This window comes from Ranitomeya imitator, chromosome 8 (genome assembly GCF_032444005.1).
Source record: "Ranitomeya imitator isolate aRanImi1 chromosome 8, aRanImi1.pri, whole genome shotgun sequence".
Classification (NCBI taxonomy): domain Eukaryota; kingdom Metazoa; phylum Chordata; class Amphibia; order Anura; family Dendrobatidae; genus Ranitomeya; species Ranitomeya imitator.
In genome coordinates, this window is record NC_091289.1 from 9,484,729 (window position 1) to 9,502,256 (window position 17,528).

At 55.1% G+C, this 17,528-nt stretch overlaps 2 protein-coding genes across 2 annotated transcripts in view; one reads left to right on the plus strand and one right to left on the minus strand.

Annotated features, from left to right (window-relative positions):
* The window catches only part of TMCC1 (transmembrane and coiled-coil domain family 1), a 60,512-nt gene extending 51,552 nt beyond the window's left edge, over positions 1-8,960 (minus strand). The window contains exon 1 of the mRNA XM_069736236.1: positions 8,835-8,960. The gene's annotated coding sequence lies outside the window, so the exon portion shown is untranslated. The remainder of the gene's footprint in view (positions 1-8,834) is intronic.
* Positions 8,961-9,273: 313 nt separating this feature from the next.
* The window catches only part of TRH (thyrotropin releasing hormone), a 111,158-nt gene continuing 102,903 nt past the window's right edge, over positions 9,274-17,528 (plus strand). Inside the window, exon 1 of the mRNA XM_069736241.1 lies at positions 9,274-9,328. The gene's annotated coding sequence lies outside the window, so the exon portion shown is untranslated. The remainder of the gene's footprint in view (positions 9,329-17,528) is intronic.

Consider the following 17,528-nt stretch of genomic DNA (forward strand, 5'->3'; position numbering starts at 1 on the left):
CACACTAGCACCACCCCTGCACCCCCAGAACAAGCTGCGGCCACACTAGCACCACCCCTGCACCCCCAGAAGAAGCTGCGGCCACATTAGCACCACCCCTGCACCCCCAGAACAAACTGCAGCCACACTAGCACCACCCCTGCACCCCCAGAACAAGCTGCGGCCACATTAGCGCCACCCCTACAACAAGCTGCGGCCACACTAGCACCACCCCTGCACCCCCAGAACAAGCTGCGGCCACATTAGCACCACCCCTGCACCCCCAGAAGAAGCTGCAGCCACGTTCGCACCACCCCTGCACCCCCAGAACAAGCTGCGGTCACATTAGCACCACCCCTGCACCCCCAGAACTAGCTGCAGCCACGTTAGCACCACCCCCTGCACCCCCAGAACAAGCTGCGGCCACATTAGCGCCACCCCTACAACAAGCTGCGGCCACACTAGCACCACCCCTGCACCCCCAGAACAAGCTGCAGCCACATTAGCACCCCCAGAACTAGCTGCAGCCACGTTAGCACCACCCCCTGCACCCCCAGAACAAGCTGCGGCCACATTAGCGCCACCCCTACAACAAGCTGCGGCCACACTAGCACCACCCCTGCACCCCCAGAACAAGCTGCAGCCACATTAGCACCCCCAGAACTAGCTGCAGCCACGTTAGCACCACCCCCTGCACCCCCAGAACAAGCTGCGGCCACATTAGCGCCACCCCTACAACAAGCTGCGGCCACACTAGCACCACCCCTGCACCCCCAGAACAAGCTGCGGCCACATTAGCACCACCCCTGCACCCCCAGAAGAAGCTGCAGCCACGTTCGCACCACCCCTGCACCCCCAGAACAAGCTGCGGTCACATTAGCACCACCCCTGCACCCCCAGAACAAGCTGCGGTCACATTAGCACCACCCCTGCACCCCCAGACCAAGCTGGGGTCACATTAGCACCACTCCTGCACCCCCAGAACAAGCTGCAGCCACGTTAGCACCACCCCTGCACCCCCAGAACAAGCTGGGGTCACATTAGCACCACCCCTGCACCCCCAGAACAAGCTGCAGCCACGTTAGCACCACCCCTGCACCCCCAGAACAAGCTGGGGTCACATTAGCACCACCCCTGCACCCCCAGAACAAGCTGCAGCCACGTTAGCACCACCCCTGCACCCCCAGAACAAGCTGCGGTCACATTAGCACCACCCCTGCACCCCCTGAACAAGCTGCGGTCACATTAGCACCACCCCTGCATCCCCAGAACAGCTGCAGCCACATTAGCACCACCCCTGCACCCCCAGAACAAGCTGCAGCCACGTTAGCACCACCCCTGCACCTCCAGAACAAGCTGCAGCCACATTAGCACCACCCCTGCACCCCTAGAACAAGGTGCAATCACATTAGCACCACCCCTGCACCCCCTGAACAAGCTGCGGTCACATTAGCACCACCCCTGCATCCCCAGAACAGCTGCAGCCACATTAGCACCACCCCTGCACCCCCAGAACAAGCTGCAGCCACGTTAGCACCACCCCTGCACCTCCAGAACAAGCTGCAGCCACATTAGCACCACCCCTGCACCCCCAGAACAAGGTGCAATCACATTAGCACCACCCCTGCACCCCCAGAACCAGCTGCAGCCACAATGGTGACAGACGCAGTGCCGCAGCCACATAGGCCGTAGTGATGCAGCACGATGCGCTATGGACGCTTCCCATCAGACCTTGTGTCACTGCAGTGGGAGCAGAACTATATTTGGGTTTTATAATAATCCTGTTTACACAGCAATTTGTTATCTTCCAGGACCAGAGGAACAGATATAAACTTAAATCAATGCCGGGCGGGCGAGCTGCCAGCCGAGGACTATTAGACGACTGGTAAAATGGAAACGTCAGCTGGAAACCTGGCAAATGGAAATGGGGAAGTGGTGGAAGCCGGGAAGAGGGGGCTCTAGACCGCGGGGTAGGGTTTACAAAACATGAACTGAACCTAAGGCCGAATTCAGACGTCTTGTGAACGGACCGTCTCCTACAGCAGCCCTATACGAGGCTGCTCACTTTGGTCAGTCTGTGCAGAGACCGTGTTTCACAGACGTCTGAATTCAGCAGATCGGCGCACAATCACAGGAGACAGCGCAGCAGGGAACATTCTGAAGGGGAAATTACATCCTAAAGGGCTAATCTCCAGGTTTTATTTTTCTTTAAGGGGTATATGACCCATTCTTGTCCACAGGAAGTCAGACACGTGACCCCGTTGTCTGGGCAGAATTGCCGCCATTACCCAAAAGACGTGGACTTCTTGCACGATGACTGCGGCGAAAGCAAAGCTGCAGCGTAGCCCAGCTGTACTGGGGTCCTTATTTAAAGGGCTCTCAACCAATATGCCGGCCATTTCAGCTCCCAGGGGGTTGGCCACTCAGCTTTTGACAGAGAGGTCAGTCTTGAGTCATAGTTCTATACCAGGGAACATCGCTTTTCAGGCTTCTAGGAAAGCAGGGTGACAGCTGCTGAGCTGTAATGTCAGATACAGTGGGAATCTTCTCCCCCGCAGACGCCTACAAATCAAGGGTGACTCAGGTACCACCATGGATTTGCAGAAAAACGTAAAAGGGCCTTTTGAGGCAGTAAATGGATTTTCCGTATAGAGTAACCGTAAATCTGCCTTTATCTGCTCCCTGCTCTGTCTGTGAATGCGGATTTAATGGCTCTCGCTGCAAGACAGGAGATGTATAAAAATAGAACAGAGCGAGCGTCCTTCACGCTGGAAGACAGGCAATGCTGGGAAAATGCAGTTAAGAGCAAGCAGCAGCCTGGGGGCCTGGAGGAGCTGTGACCCCCAGCGAGGCAAGGTGACTGCTCGTAGCCAGAATCGGGGGGCCGACCCTGCGGCAAACCCATCCAACCCAACTGCAGCAAGCGCAGGGAGAGATCGGTGGCGATGACCAGGTTGTACGTATTTCAGAGAGGTTTCGGACACTTTATGACCCTATAAATGGGGTGTGGTGGTGGAATAAAAGTTCCTAATGAGGGCAGTCAGTGCAAAGCATCATGGGTCAGCAATCTAAGGGGCATTACCTTTTACAATACCCCTCCTAAAGGGGCATTCTCATCTCAGACATGTCTGGCAGATGTGGCACATGGGCAGCTCTCCATTCACTTCTACAGAGCTCAAAAATATATCAGAGCCCCTATAGAAGTCAATGGAGATCCAGATACTGCGCAGCCTCTGCTCATGGCGGGGCAGGAGGGGCCCGGGCTCCGTAGGGGCAGGTGCAGGAGGGGCCCGGGCTCCGTAGGGGCAGGGGCAGGAGGGGCCCGGGCTCCGTAGGGGCAGGGGCAGGAGGGGCCCGGGCTCCGTAGGGGCAGGAGGGGCCCGGGCTCCGTAGGGGCAGGAGGGGCCCGGGCTCCGTAGGGGCAGGGGCAGGTGCAGGAGGGGCCGGGGCTCCGTAGGGGCAGGGGCAGGTGCAGGAGGGGCCCGGGCTCCGTAGGGGCAGGGGCAGGAGGGGCCCGGGCTCCGTAGGTGCAGGAGCAGGTGCAGGAGGGGCCCGGGCTCCGTAGGTGCAGGGGCAGGTGCAGGAGGGGCCCGGGCTCCGTAGGTGCAGGGGCAGGTGCAGGAGGGGCCCGGGCTCCGTAGGTGCAGGGGCAGGTGCAGGAGGGGCCCGGGCTCCGTAGGTGCAGGGGCAGGTGCAGGAGGGGCCCGGGCTCCGTAGGTGCAGGAGCAGGTGCAGGAGGGGCCCGGGCTCCGTAGGTGCAGGGGCAGGAGGGGCCCGGGCTCCGTAGGTGCAGGGGCAGGTGCAGGAGGGGCCCGGGCTCCGTAGGTGCAGGGGCAGGTGCAGGAGGGGCCCGGGCTCCGTAGGTGCAGGGGCAGGTGCAGGAGGGGCCCGGGCTCCGTAGGTGTAGGGCTCTGCCTTGCCCTGATGTGAACAGAAAGGAGCCCGTGTCTCTCCATTCACTTTATGGGCTCACGCCTGCTCAGATATATATATATATATATATATATTTTTTTTTTTGGGGGGGGGGGGGGGGGAGGAAATTACTGTAGAAGTAAATGAATCCATCTTCAAGATGGAACACGAGAGTCAGAGCTAGCATTTTTGGTAGATCCTATAATAAAGAGTTTTGCAACGTTCTTGTAGACTTGTTGCTTCACTTTCCCCGTTGCAAGACCTCCGTTTGCCGCCAGTGAACAGGACCCTTCTTATTTACATCCCGAGACTGAAAACCTGCACCGATCTCCGGCCTCTTCCAGCTATTAGATGTATCTGGAGCAGACAAACCCCAGACTGATACATTGTAACAATCAGGAGGGAGATTCATTGCTAATGAGTTTTAGGTCATAGAGGATAGTCTAGACGTGAAACAACTGTTGCAAACCCTCAGCTGTGAGTAGAACGTCTGGAAGGTGTTTAGACTCTGGAATTAAAAATATTATTAAAATCCCAAATTCAGCAGGAGGAATACAGAGAGCACAGACCGGTATTTCATGTCGTGTGGGAAAATTCTACATTTAGGCCACGATTCTGCATAAACGTAAACCCCATTTATACAAATCCACTTCCCAGTGTCTCTTCCTGCTGCAAATCCTCATGGCTGAAAAAGCCTCACAGATGGGTATTAGTAATTGTGCAACGCACTTAGGGAAGGAGACAAGTAAGCGATGCAGAGACCCCCCGAGGCCGAGCATGTACCAGTATCCAGACCCCCGAGCCATGGGATACCCCCTCTCACCCCGCCACTAGACCAGAGAAGGACGGACCACCTAAAAGAGAAGCGGAGATTATGCTCGGCTCAATCAGGAACAGTTTTGCAACTTTCTCATATAACTCATCATATCCAAGATCTCCGCTTGCTGACTGATTGGAAACCATCCAGATCCTGATTTAATCAGCTGGACTTTGTTACAATGTATCAGAGTAGACAAAGTCATTCGTTTGAAGTCAAAGTTTATGATTGTGTCCCTGCTCTGCAAGTCTAAACCAAGAACTACAGGCAATGCAGCGTCTATAGGCTCCCGCTATGCCGAACACCCACTCCTGTTCTGCTGCGTACAAAGCCAGATGCAAAACTTGCATCAGATCCCCCCAACCACAACCCTCATGTTTTATTCATAGCAGAGGGGGCAGGGGTCGCCGCAGATCTTTAGTGCCCCCTATAGCACCACTGCTGACCTCTCGGATCTGTTACAGGGATCTACTTGGTTGCTAATGACAACTACTCCAGACTAGTAACCATCAGAAACTTTACACATGGACAATTCTTTTAAGAAGTCACAGCCTCGTCTGTAGTTGCAGAGGTTATCCTCCCCGTTCGCTGTTTTCAGTGTGTCCCCCATTGTAAACAATGAGGGAAAGAAATCCCGCACGTGCCCACAGCGCAGCGCCCAGCCCCATGAGAAGCAGCAAACGTGTCTCTAAGATACGGAGCCTGGCACCGGCCCAGATCTCCATTTGTCATCTATGCAGATCTGGAGCGAGGAGGCGGAAGAAAGAAAATCTACAAAACCAAGACGGGTGAAAAACGGGCGCAGCTCGGGGTGCTGCACCATGTCAGGGGTATCAGAGGGGACCTACAGTGACTGCAGCCATTACATCAGTATAGAGGCAGACTGGGGGGCATGAAGATTAACCCCTCGTTCACTCACGGTACAAGCCTATGGTCCATTACAACATGTCCCTTCAACCTGCCACACCCAGCATGCCCCCCAGCCTGTAGCTGAGGCTCCCTAACTTTTGAAAAACTACAACTCTCAGCATGCCCTACAAGCCTGCAGCAAAAACTAACACACCAACAGCTCGCAGTTATTCAACAAGAAGATGCAGAGCTACAAGTCCCAGCAGTCCTTGGCACAAAGCTGCTGAGATTTGTAGTTTTGCAACAGCTGGAGAACTACAGGTTGGGGAGCACTGGTAAGAGGAGAAGTGCGGCCTCCCCACCAGACGGAAGGATTATGGGATAACCACCTGCCGCTCCCTGCCAGGCGCACACGGATCTGCTGCCCTGTGCCCAGCGACAGGTCATATCTGCTGCCAGGGTCTGTGTGGCCGTCCACTCACTGATGGCAGGGGCTGCGCCTGCAAGAGAGGTGCACTATGGTATATATGTCCCCCTGCAGGATAGGGGGTCCTTACTGTATCCCACCACCTAGACCTGCACCATGGTATATATCCCCCTCTGGAGGATGGGGGGTCCTTATTGTATCCTGCCACCTAGACCTGCAGGAGGGGTGCACCGTGGTTATATGTCCCCCAGCAGGATAGGGGGTCCTTATTGTATCCCCTCCACCAGTCCTACAGGAGGGGTGCACCATGGTTATATGTCCTCCTCTGCAGGATAGGGGGCCCTTACTGTATCCTGCCACCTAGACCTGCAGGAGGGGTGCACCATGGTTATATGTCCCCCAGCAAAATAGGGTGTCATTATTGTATCCCCTCCACCAGTCCTACAGGAGGGGTGCACCATGGTTATATGTCCTCCTCTGCAGGATAGGGGGTCCTTACTGTATCCTGCCACCTAGACCTGCAGGAGGGGTGCACCATGGTTATATGTCCCCCCAGCAAAATAGGGTGTCATTATTGTATCCCCTCCACCAGTCCTGCAGGAGGGGTGCACCATGGTTATATGTCCCCCCAGCAGGATAGGGGGTCCTTACTGTATCCCCTCCGCCAGTCCTCAAGGAGGGGGTTCACTGTGGTTATGCAATCACCCTGTAGTATACTGGGTACTTACTGTATCCCACCCCCTAGTCCTACAGGAGGGGTGCACTGTGGATATATGTCCCCCCTGCAGGATAAAGGGGGGGGGGGTTCTTCCTATATCCCATTCCCCAGTCCTGCAGGAGGGGTGCAGTGAGGTCATACAGTCCCCCTGAAGGATAGAGGAGTGCACTGTGGTTATACACCCCTAGTAGGATAGGGGGGGTCCTTACTACTTCTTGTTCCTTGGTCCTGCAGGAGGGGTGCACTGTGGATATATGCACCCCTGCAGAATAAGGGAGGGGGTCCTTCCTGTATCGCACCCCCTAGTCCTGCAGGAGGGGTGCACCATGGTATATATCCCCCTCTGGAGGATAGGGGGTCCTTCCTGTATCGCACCCCCTAGTCCTGCAGGAGGGGTGCACCATGGTATATATCCCCCTCTGGAGGATAGGGGGTCCTTCCTGTATCCCACCCCCTAGTCCCGCAGGAGGGGTGCACCATGGTATATATCCCCCTCTGGAGGATAGGGGGTCCTTCCTGTATCCCACCCCCTAGTCCTGCAGGAGGGGAGCACCATGGTATATATCCCCCTCTGGAGGATAGGGGGTCCTTCCTGTATCGCACCCCCTAGTCCCGCAGGAGGGGTGCACCATGGTATATATCCCCCTCTGGAGGATAGGGGGTCCTTCCTGTATCCCACCCCCTAGTCCCGCAGGAGGGGTGCACCATGGTATATATCCCCCTCTGGAGGATAGGGGGTCCTTCCTGTATCGCACCCCCTAGTCCCGCAGGAGGGGTGCACCATGGTATATATCCCCCTCTGGAGGATAGGGGGTCCTTCCTGTATCGCACCCCCTAGTCCTGCAGGAGGGGAGCACCATGGTATATATCCCCCTCTGGAGGATAGGGGGTCCTTACTGTATCCTGCCACCTAGACCTGCAGGAGGGGTGCACCATGGTTATATGTCCCCCCAGCAAAATAGGGTGTCATTATTGTATCCCCTCCACCAGTCCTGCAGGAGGGGTGCACCATGGTTATATGTCCCCCCAGCAGGATAGGGGGTCCTTACTGTATCCCCTCCGCCAGTCCTCAAGGAGGGGGTTCACTGTGGTTATGCAATCACCCTGTAGTATACTGGGTACTTACTGTATCCCACCCCCTAGTCCTACAGGAGGGGTGCACTGTGGATATATGTCCCCCCTGCAGGATAAAGGGGGGGGGGGGGGTTCTTCCTATATCCCATTCCCCAGTCCTGCAGGAGGGGTGCAGTGAGGTCATACAGTCCCCCTGAAGGATAGAGGAGTGCACTGTGGTTATACACCCCTAGTAGGATAGGGGGGGTCCTTACTACTTCTTGTTCCTTGGTCCTGCAGGAGGGGTGCACTGTGGATATATGCACCCCTGCAGAATAAGGGAGGGGGTCCTTCCTGTATCGCACCCCCTAGTCCTGCAGGAGGGGTGCACCATGGTATATATCCCCCTCTGGAGGATAGGGGGTCCTTCCTGTATCGCACCCCCTAGTCCTGCAGGAGGGGTGCACCATGGTATATATCCCCCTCTGGAGGATAGGGGGTCCTTCCTGTATCCCACCCCCTAGTCCTGCAGGAGGGGTGCACCATGGTATATATCCCCCTCTGGAGGATAGGGGGTCCTTCCTGTATCCCACCCCCTAGTCCTGCAGGAGGGGTGCACCATGGTATATATCCCCCTCTGGAGGATAGGGGGTCCTTCCTGTATCCCACCCCCTAGTCCTGCAGGAGGGGTGCACTGTGATTCTACCTCTCTGCAGGATTGAGGGGTCCTCTGTCTCCCATCCCCCAGTCCTACACAAGGACCCCCACAATCATCGCCCTGAGCCCCCAGGTGACATTAGTGAAGCCCCCTGTGAAGGGTTTTTTCGGGCTGTGTTCACACTGGTCAGCGGTCTGGCTCCTCACAATATGATCGGACGTCGCTGAGGGGCACGATGGGATAAGAGATCACAGGAGGTCGCACAGGACAGAATACCACCGGTGCTGGAGAACTACAAGCCCCAGAACGCCCCCTCAGCCCCTGGACAGCAGGCAGGCTGGGATTTGTAGTTCCACACAGCTGTGAAGCGCCTCAGGTTGCCCGGACATCCCGCCTCCCCCCGCAGGTGCGCAGACATTACCTGGAGCTGGTGAGGTGACCGGCGGCGGCGGCTCCACACGGCAGCTGCACCCGCCGGGATGACACTGAGCGCGGAGCAGCACCAGCAGCGGCGGCTCCTGCCGGGAGAAGTCACGGCCGCTCCCCCTCAGCCGGCGTTTTGCGTCATGACGCACAGGCGTGGTCTGTAGCTACTGGGCGTTCCTAACAGCACAAGCCACACCCAATATGAACGTAGACACGCCCTCCTCAGGCAAATCAGTTAGGGGTAGGCGGGGACAGCGCTGGGTATAAAAGCAAGAGACATCTGCTGTACCAACAGCCGCCGCTGGAGGCAGTGAAGAGCCAACACTACATAGTGGCGGCAAAACGGTTTCTGACTGACACAAGTTTCTGCACTGGTCGGAAAGGGATCTGGGGGCCCAACACAGATGAAGCCCCCCAAGCAAAGGATTGGGCCAGAGACCAAGATAACAGGACCCCTAACTCCCCCCAAGCTTCCCTCCTACGGGTCAGGTAACAGGCTCTGAACACTGTCCACCTCCACTGGAGTTTTTACATTTTTCGCTGAAAAAAGGAAAAAAAAAAGTGATGTTCTGTTGGGGTTAAGCTCAACAGGGAAAACTAGATATATAGAATCGTTCATTGCTTGCAGACCATTTACACAATACTAGGGACAAATGGCGCTATTCATCCCTGACGGCCTGGACTTTATATGTCAGACCCCAGGACGGGTCTGGAAACTAATATTATAATGGATGCGTCCATCATGTGACAAATACAGCTGCAGAGAACTGATGGTGGTTCAGGTGCCGTAGTCGTGTAGGGATGATGGCTCTGGTGGTGTATTCATATAGTGATGATGATGTAAAAATCAACGGAACCATCACCAGCTCATGAATACGAAACCAAAATCATCATCCTAAATAGAAAAATATTTAGAATTGAGTCCTCAGTGGTTGATACCTTTTAATGGCTAACTGAAAAGATGGTAACAAATTGCAAGATTTGTTACCATCTTTTCAGTTAGCCATTAGAAGGTATCAACCACTGAGGACTCTCAATTCTAAATATTTTTCTATCGACTGGCTAACACGGTACCAAGATATATTTCTTTCCTGCATCCTAAATAGAACACCAGAGCCATCAATAGTACATTAATAAGTTACCAGAACCATAATCCGTAAAATACAGACCCAGAGCTATCATCAGTACATGGATACAACACCAGAACCATCATACATGGATACAACACCAGAACCATCATCACTACATGACTCGAGAACCACCAGCAGCACATGAGTACGGCACCAGAGCCAACATCAGTGCAAAATACATCACCAGAACCATCATCAACACAGGAATACAGAACCACCAATAGTACATTACCAATGCCATCACCAGAACCATCATCAGTACAGGAATACAGCATCAGAACTACTTGAATACAAGAACCAAGCTAAGTACAGCAATCAATTGTAATATCAGGTCAGCCCCATACAAATTTGTATTTCATGAACCTACAACTCTCAGTACGCCTATAACAATGGTAAGCAACAGCTGGGAGTTATCAGTTTGTGGACCATACAGGAAGCTGATGAAATGCAGAAAGGATCACCAATAAACATTTACATCCACGTACCTTATAGGTGACATCTTCTTTGAGTACCGTATATACTCGAGTATAAGCCAAGATTTTCAGCCCACTTTTTTTGGGCTGAAAGTTCCCCTCGGGTTATACTTGAGTCATACCCGGGGGTCGGCAGGGGAGGGAGAGTGGGGGCTGTCTAATTATACTCACCTACTCCTGGCGCGGTCCCTGCACGTCTTTTCCCCGGCGTCGGCAGCTTCTTCCTGTACTGAGCGGTCACATGGTACCGCTCATTACAGTAATGAATATGCGGCTCCACCTCCCATAGAGGTGGAGCCACATATTACAGTAATGAATATGCGGCTCCACCTCCCATAGAGGTGGAGCCACATATTCATTACTGTAATGAGCTGTAACAGTGACCGCTCACTACAGGAATAAGCTGCCGGTGTCAGGGAAGCAGGGACTGCACAGCGCCAGGAGCAGGTGAGTATAACGGGGAGCGCTGCGCAATATTCACCTGCTCCCTGTTCCGGGCGCCGCTCCGTCTTCAGCAGTGACGCTGAGGTCAGAGGGTGCGGTGACGTGGTTAGTGCGCACCCTCTACCTGAACGTCAGTACTGAAGATGGAGCGGCGCCGGAACAAGGAGCAGGTGACTATTGAAAGTGCCGGGGGCCTGAGCGACGGAGAGGTGAGTAGTTGATTTATTTTTTTTTTTTTATCGCAGCAACAGCAAATGGGGCCATAGCGTTTGTGCAGCACTATATGGGGCCATAGCGTTTGTGCAGCACTGTATGGGGCCATAGCGTTTGTGCAGCACTGTATGGGGCCATAGCGTTTGTGCAGCACTATATGGGGCCATAACATTTGTGCAGCACTATATGGGGCCATAGCGTTTGTGCAGCACTGTATGGGGCCATAGCGTTTGTGCAGCACTGTATGGGGCCATAGCGTTTGTGCAGCACTGTATGGGGCCATAACATTTGTGCAGCACTGTATGGGGCCATAGCGTTTGTGCAGCACTGTATGGGGCCATAGCGTTTGTGCAGCACTGTATGGGGCCATAGCGTTTGTGCAGCACTGTATGGGGCCATAGCGTTTGTGCAGCACTATATGGGGCCATAGCGTTTGTGCAGCACTGTATGGGGCCATAGCGTTTGTGCAGCACTGTATGGGGCCATAGCGTTTGTGCAGCACTGTATGGGGCCATAGCGTTTGTGCAGCACTATATGGGGCCATAGCGTTTGTGCAGCACTATATGGGGCCATAGCGTTTGTGCAGCACTATATGGGGCCATAGCGTTTGTGCAGCACTATATGGGGCCATAACGTTTGTGCAGCACTATATGGGGCCATAACGTTTGTGCAGCACTATATGGGGCCATAACGTTTGTGCAGCACTATATGGGGCCATAACGTTTGTGCAGCACTATATGGGGCCATAACGTTTGTGTAGCACTGTATGGGGCCATAACGTTTGTGCAGCACTGTATGGGGCCATAACGTTTGTGCAGCACTGTATGGGGCCATAACGTTTGTGCAGCACTATATGGGGCCATAACGTTTGTGCAGCACTATATGGGGCAAGTGTTTGTGTGGAGCATCTATGGGGCCATAACGTTTGTGCAGCATTATATGGGGCAAGGGTCTGTATGGGGCATCTTATAGGGCCTTAATCAAGGTTTGTGCAGCACTATATGGGGCAAATATCTTTATGGAGAATCTTATGGGGTCATAATCAGCATTTGTGCAGCATTATATTGGGCAAATGTGTCTATGGAGCATCTTATGGGGCCATTATTAACCATTATGCAGGATTATATGGGGCATATTTTAATATGGAGCATCTTATGGGCCCATCATAAACTGTATGGAGCGTTATATGGGGCTCCTGATTCAATATGGATATTCAAAAACACTTAACCTACTGATGTCTCAATTAATTTTACTTTTATTGGTATCTATTTTTACTTTTGAAATTCACCGGTAGCTGCTGCATTTCCACCCTAGGCTTATACTCGAGTCATTAAGTTTTCCCAGTTTTTTATGGCAAAATTAGGGGGGTCGGCTTATACTCGGGTCGGCTTATACTCAAGTATATACGGTAGTTTCTTTCTTGTCGTCTCATCTTGTCCAGTTTTCGCGTCCACAGCTCGTCTCTGCAGACTTCTCTCATTTCCGGTCTTCTGCAGCACATCCCGACCGGTGCCCATAAACCTTAGTTTTATTAAAATGTTCTCTGCATAAAAATATCTGTTCATATTATGACCTAAATCTGCCTCCTATGTTATATGGCCTCCGCACTGTCTGCCCTTATGAGCTGCAGTGGGGGAAATAAGTATTTGATCCCTTGCTGATTTTGTAACTTTGCCCACTGACAATGACATGAACAGTCTATAACTTTAAGGGTCTGTTAATTTTAACATTGAGAGATAGAATATCAAAAATAAAATCCAGAAAATCACATTGTATAAATGATATCTGCCACATCCCTTTGTGTGGTGGTCACAGCTGCACATTATATAATATTGTCACCACCACAGCCCCCATATACTATATGATAGTCCCTCAGCCCCCAATACAGTATAATGGTCCACAGCCCTTTATATATAGTATAAAGTCCCCACATCCCCCTATACAGTACCAGCTCCCCTCACTATAATGTCCCCTACGGCCCCTCTTGTAATGTCTCCCATTTAGTAGACAAATATAAGAAAATTAAAATAATCTTATGCTTCCCTAATCCAGACTTCCTGTCCCCGCGGCCACTGGATGTCGCAATGCAGTGACGTTATCGGACCGCCGACATCCCCATCGTGCTGCGTATTCAAAATGGCGCTACTAGAAGCCGCCTTCATCTTGCTGGAGTTTCCAGCGGTGCCCGGACACTGATGCCGTGTATTGCTGGAAAGTTACATGAAATGTAACAATATTACGTGCAACTTTAAGCAACAGAGTTTTTTTAAGCCCCCTCTCTGGGCACACAAGGGGGAGACGAGCCAATATCCGTATATAAGGTCAGACCTGCTGACCCCACGATCTGCTCATTGTGCCCGCCGGCCCCTCGCTCTGTATGGTAATGATCGGCCATCTCTGCCCCCACGATCTGCTCACTGTGCCCGCCGGCCCCTCGCTCTGTATGGTAATGATCGGCCATCTCTGACCCCACGATCTGCTCACTGTGCCCGCCGGCCCCTCGCTCTGTATGGCAATGATCGGATATCTCTGCCCCCATGATCTGCTCATTGTGCCCGCCGGCCCCTCGCTCTGTATGGCAATGATCGGCCATCTCTGCCCCCACGATCTGCTCATTGTGCCCGCCGGCCCCTCGCTCTGTATGGCAATGATCGGCCATCTCTGCCCCCACGATCTGCTCATTGTGCCCGCCGGCCCCTCGCTCTGTATGGCAATGATCGGCCATCTCTGCCCCCACGATCTGCTCATTGTGCCCGCCGGCCCCTCGCCCTGTATGGCAATGATCGGCCATCTCTGCCCCCACGATCTGCTCATTGTGCCCGCCGGCCCCTCGCTCTGTATGGCAATGATCGGCCATCTCTGCCCCCACGATCTGCTCATTGTGCCCGCCGGCCCCTCGCTCTGTATGGTAATGATCGGCCATCTCTGCCCCCACGATCTGCTCACTGTGCCCGCCGGCCCCTCGCTCTGTATGGCAATGATCGGCCATCTCTGCCCCCACGATTTGCTCATTGTGCCCACCGGCCCCTCGCTCTGTATGGCAATGATCGGCCATCTCTGCCCCCACGATCTGGTCATTGTGCCCGCCAGCCCCTTGGTCTGTATGGCAATGATCGGCCATCTCTGCCCCCACGATCTGGTCATTGTGCCCGCCGGCCCCTCGCTCTGCATGGCAATGATCAGCCATCTCTGCCCCCACGATCTGCTCATTGTGCCCGCCGGCCCCTTGGTCTGTATGGTAATGATCAGCCATCTCTGCCCCCACGATCTGCTCATTGTGCCCGCCGGCCCCTCGCTCTGTATTGCAATGATCAGCCATCTCTGCCCCCACGATCTGGTCATTGTGCCCGCCGGCCCCTCGCTCTGCATGGCAATGATCAGCCATCTCTGCCCCCACGATCTGCTCATTGTGCCCGCCGGCCCCTTGGTCTGTATGGTAATGATCAGCCATCTCTGCCCCCACGATCTGCTCATTGTGCCCGCCGGCCCCTTGGTCTGTATGGCAATGATCAGCCATCTCTGCCCCCACGATCTGGTCATTGTGCCCGCCGGCCCCTCGCTCTGCATGGCAATGATCGGCCATCTCTGCCCCCACGATCTGGTCATTGTGCCCGCCGGCCCCTCGCTCTGCATGGCAATGATCGGCCATCTCTGCCCCCACGATCTGGTCATTGTGCCCGCCGGCCCCTCGCTCTGTATGGCAATGATCGGCCATCTCTGCCCCCACGATCTGGTCATTGTGCCCGCCGGCCCCTCGCTCTGTATGGCAATGATCGGCCATCTCTGCCCCCACGATCTGCTCATTGTGCCCGCCGGCCCCTCGCTCTGTATGGCAATGATCGGCCATCTGTGCCTCTATGATCTGCTCATTGTGCCCGCCAGCCTCTCGCTCTGTATGGCAATGATCGGCCATCTCTGCCCCCACGATCTGCTCATTGTGCCCGCCGGCCCCTCGCTCTGTATGGCAATGATCGGCCATCTCTGCCCCCACGATCTGCTCATTGTGCCCGCCGGCCCCTCGCTCTGTATGGCAATGATCGGCCATCTCTGCCCCCACGATCTGCTCATTGTGCCCGCCGGCCCCTCGCTCTGTATGGCAATGATCGGCCATCTCTGACCCCATGATCTGCTCATTGTGCCCGCCGGCCCCTCGCTCTGTATGGCAATGATCGGCCATCTCTGCCCCCACGATCTGCTCATTGTGCCCGCCGGCCCCTCGCTCTGTATGGCAATGATCGGCCATCTCTGCCCCCACGATCTGCTCATTGTGCCCGCCGGCCCCTCGCTCTGTATGGCAATGATCGGCCATCTCTGCCCCCACGATCTGCTCATTGTGCCCGCCGGCCCCTCGCTCTGTATGGCAATGATCGGCCATCTCTGCCCCCACGATCTGCTCATTGTGCCCGCCGGCCCCTCGCTCTGTATGGCAATGATCGGCCATCTCTGACCCCATGATCTGCTCATTGTGCCCGCCGGCCCCTCGCTCTGTATGGCAATGATCGGCCATCTCTGCCCCCACGATCTGCTCATTGTGCCCGCCGGCCCCTCGCTCTGTATGGCAATGATCGGCCATCTCTGCCCCCACGATCTGCTCATTGTGCCCGCCGGCCCCTCGCTCTGTATGGCAATGATCGGCCATCTCTGCCCCCACCTCGCATATTCCGCACATTCCAGAACACAAGGAGAAGCTTTGTTCGGTGACAGAAGTTGCAGATTCAGCCCCACAGCTGACAATGGCCGAGCGCCGCACCACGTGCCTGTCACCGGCAGCACCGCCGTCATCCGTCTGCACCGTGTACACCATGGACGATTTACTGCGCATGATTGGAGATGAGAAGTGATCTGTAATAATATGAAAGAAAAGTTATGTATTGTCTGAATCCAGCAAAAATGTTACCAGCTGGATTATTTATGGGGCTGGAAAGGGTTAAAGAGAAATAATTGACCATGCTGACTTGTCCTGGGCCCACACATCTTTTTTCTGAGCCCGTTCACATCTCTCACATCTCGCTTTCCCCTTAGCCATCCTGGTCCTGACCCCCACCACGACCTGTTCTCGTCCTGACCACTCCCTCCCCACCACCCATCCTGGTCCTCGGCCACCACCCCCTAGCACTATACTGGTCTTGACACCCCACCCATCCTGGTCCTCGGCCACCACCCCCTAGCACTATACTGGTCTTGACACCCCACCCATCCTGATCCTCGGCCACCATCCCCTAGCACTATACTGCTCCTGACACCCCACCCGTCCTGGTCCTCGGCCACCACCCCCTAGCACTATACTGGTCCTGACACCCCACCCGTCCTGGTCCTCGGCCACCACCGCCTAGCACTATACTGGTCTTGACACCCCACCCGTCCTGGTCCTCGGCCACCACCGCCCAGCATCTATACTGCTCCTGACACCCCACCTGTCCTGGTTCTCGGCCACCACCCCCTAGCACTATACTGCTCCTGACACCCCACCTGTCCTGATCCTCGGCCACCACCCCCTAGCACCTATACTGGTCCTGACACCCCACCCGTCCTGGTCCTCGGCCACCACCCCCTAGCACCTATACTGGTCCTGACACCCCACCCGTCCTGGTCCTCGGCCACCACCCCCTAGCACTATACTGGTCCTGACACCCCACCCGTCCTGGTCCTCAGCCACTACCCCCTAGCACTATACTGGTCCTGACACCCCACCCGTCCTGGTCCTCGGCCACCACCGCCCAGCATCTATACTGCTCCTGACACCCCACCCGTCCTGGTTCTCGGCCACCACCGCCCAGCATCTATACTGCTCCTGACACCCCACCCGTCCTGGTCCTCGGCCACCACCGCCCAGCATCTATACTGCTCCTGACACCCCACCCGTCCTGGTCCTCGGCCACCACCGCCCAGCATCTATACTGCTCCTGACACCCCACCTGTCCTGGTTCTCGGCCACCACCGCCCAGCATCTATACTGCTCCTGACACCCCACCCGTCCTGGTCCTCGGCCACCACCGCCCAGCATCTATACTGCTCCTGACACCCCACCTGTCCTGGTTCTCGGCCACCACCGCCTAGCACTATACTGGTCCTGACACCCCACCCGTCCTGGTCCTCGGCCACCACCCCCTAGCACTATACTGGTCCTGACACCCCACCCGTCCTGGTCCTCGGCCACCACCCCCTAGCACTATACTGGTCCTGACACACACACACCACCTGACCTGGTCCACCCCCACCTTCCACCCCCCCCCCCCCCCTCGGCCTGTGCCCACACCTTGAACACGTTGCCATTTTCATCCCTGTTGCAGCCAAACCCTAAGTTAAGCAAAATTCTCTCATTCCTGGACTCCAGGCTCATCGGTCCTACCTCGGCTAACACATTGTAACGAAGCCAACAGTTGTAAGAAGATTTCGTGTTGTCAGCCTCTGAATGATTTTATTCACTGG